We start from the raw sequence: 2,500 nt of genomic DNA on the forward strand, positions 1-2,500 counted from the left end.
GAGACACGAGGAGAGCTGGAGCTCTGATGGAGTCAGGACTCAGAGACAAAAGGAGAGCTGGAGCTCTGATGGAGTCAGGACTCAGAGACACGAGGAGAGCTGGAGCTCTGATGGAGTCAGGACTCAGAGAGACACGAGGAGAGCTGGAGCTCTGATGGAGTCAGGACTCAGAGAGACACGAGGAGAGCTGGAGCTCTGATGGAGTCAGGACTCAGAGAGACACGAGGAGAGCTGGAGCTTTGATGGAGTCAGGACTCAAAGAGACACGAGGAGAGCTGGAGCTTTGATGGAGTCAGGACTCAGAGACACGAGGAGAGCTGGAGCTCTGATGGAGTCAGGACTCAGAGACACGAGGAGAGCTGGAGCTCTGATGGAGTCAGGACTCAAAGAGACACGAGGAGAGCCGGAGCTTTGATGGAGTCAGGACTCAAAGAGACACGAGGAGAGCTGGAGCTCTGATGGAGTCAGGACTCAGAGAGACACGAGGAAAGCTGGAGCTCTGATGGAGTCAGGACTCAGAGAGACACGAGGAGAGCTGGAGCTCTGATGGAGTCAGGACTCAGAGAGACACGAGGAGAGCTGGAGCTCTGATGGAGTCAGGACTCAGAGACACGAGGACAGCTGGAGCTCTGATGGAGTCAGGACTCAGAGAGACACGAGGAGAGCTGGAGCTCTGATGGAGTCAGGACTCAGAGACACGAGGAGAGCTGGAGCTCTGATGGAGTCAGGACTCAGAGAGACGAGGAGCAATACCCAAGCTCCTCCCCCTTAAGAGAGATAGCAGCAATACCCAAGCTCCTCCCCCTTAAGAGAGATAGCAGCAGAACCCCGGGCCGTAGACCTGTGCCGTGGGAAAGGAAAGTGAGAGGAGAAAACGATGAACTGGGTCGAAGGCTGAAGACCAGAGCAAATGATTCCCTAGCACACACAGCAGAGAGGGAAGGCACGCTGGCAACAGACGACAACATACGTGTCATTTCTTTTTTTGGGGGAATTAACTTTTTATTTGTCAACTTTTTTTTGTCTGCAACTACTACTACTAAAATATCTGTAGTGACATCAGAAGGAGTCATGTGACCACATTGTTCAAATAAGACCATTAAACATTTCAGGGAAGTTTCCAACAACAGAGACAGTGCGTCACTCTTTAGTGTCCCCTGGTCTCCAGCTGTGTGCGTCACTCTTTAGTGTCCCCTGGTCTCCAGCTGTGTGCGTCACTCTTTAGTGTCCCCTGGTCTCCAGCTATGTGCGTCACTCTTTAGTGTCCCCTGGTCTCCAGCTGTGTGCGTCACTCTTTAGTGTCCCCTGGTCTCCAGCTGTGTGCGTCACTCTTTAGTGTCCCCTGGTCTCCAGCTGTGTGCGTCACTCTTTAGTGTCCCCTGGTCTCCAGCTGTGTACGTCACTCTTTAGTGTCCCCTGGTCTCCAGCTGTGTGTGTCACTCTTTAGTGTCCCCTGGTCTCCAGCTGTGTACGTCACTCTTTAGTGTCCCCTGGTCTCCAGCTGTGTGCGTCACTCTTTAGTGTCCCCTGGTCTCCAGCTGTGTGCGTCACTCTTTAGTGTCCCCTGGTCTCCAGCTATGTGCGTCACTCTTTAGTGTCCCCTGGTCTCCAGCTGTGTGCGTCACTCTTTAGTGTCCCCTGGTCTCCAGCTGTGTGCGTCACTCTTTAGTGTCCCCTGGTCTCCAGCTGTGTGCGTCACTCTTTAGTGTCCCCTGGTCTCCCAGCTGTGTGCGTCACTCTTTAGTGTCCCCTGGTCACCCAGCTGTGTGCGTCACTCTTTAGTGTCCCCTGGTCACCCAGCTGTGTGCGTCACTCTTTAGTGTCCCCTGGTCACCCAGCTGTGTGCGTCACTCTTTAGTGTCCCCTGGTCTCCCAGCTGTGTGCGTCACTCTTTAGTGTCCCCTGGTCTCCCAACTGTGTGCATCACTCTTTAGTGTCCCCTGGTCTCCCAGCTGTGTGCGTCACTCTTTAGTGTCCCCTGGTCTCCCAGCTGTGTGCGTCACTCTTTAGTGTCCCCTGGTCTCCAGCTATGTGCGTCACTCTTTAGTGTCCCCTGGTCTCCAGCTGTGTGCGTCACTCTTTAGTGTCCCCTGGTCTCCAGCTGTGTGCGTCACCCTTTAGTGTCCCCTGGTCTCCAGCTATGTGCGTCACTCTTTAGTGTCCCCTGGTCTCCAGCTGTGTGCGTCACTCTTTAGTATCCCCTGGTCTCCCAGCTGTGTGCGTCACTCTTTAGTGTCCCTTGGTCTCCAGCTGTGTGCGTCACTCTTTAGTGTCCCCTGGTCTCCCAGCTGTGTGCGTCACTCTTTAGTGTCCCCTGGTCTCCAGCTGTGTGCGTCACTCTTTAGTGTCCCCTGGTCTCCCAGCTGTGTGCGTCACTCTTTAGTGTCCCCTGGTCTCCCAGCTGTGTGCGTCACTCTTTAGTGTCCCCTGGTCTCCCAGCTGTGTGCGTCACTCTTTAGTGTACCCTGGTCTCCCAGCTGTGTGCGTCACTCTTTAGTGT

At 54.4% G+C, this 2,500-nt stretch overlaps 1 protein-coding gene across 1 annotated transcript in view; it reads left to right on the forward strand.

Annotated features, from left to right (window-relative positions):
- The window catches only part of LOC307041209 (uncharacterized protein), an 87,339-nt gene that overhangs the window by 57,632 nt on the left and 27,207 nt on the right, over positions 1-2,500 (forward strand). The window lies entirely within an intron of this gene.

This window comes from Notothenia rossii (genome assembly GCF_949606895.1).
Source record: "Notothenia rossii genome assembly, chromosome: 5".
NCBI classification, from domain to species: Eukaryota; Metazoa; Chordata; class Actinopteri; order Perciformes; family Nototheniidae; genus Notothenia; species Notothenia rossii.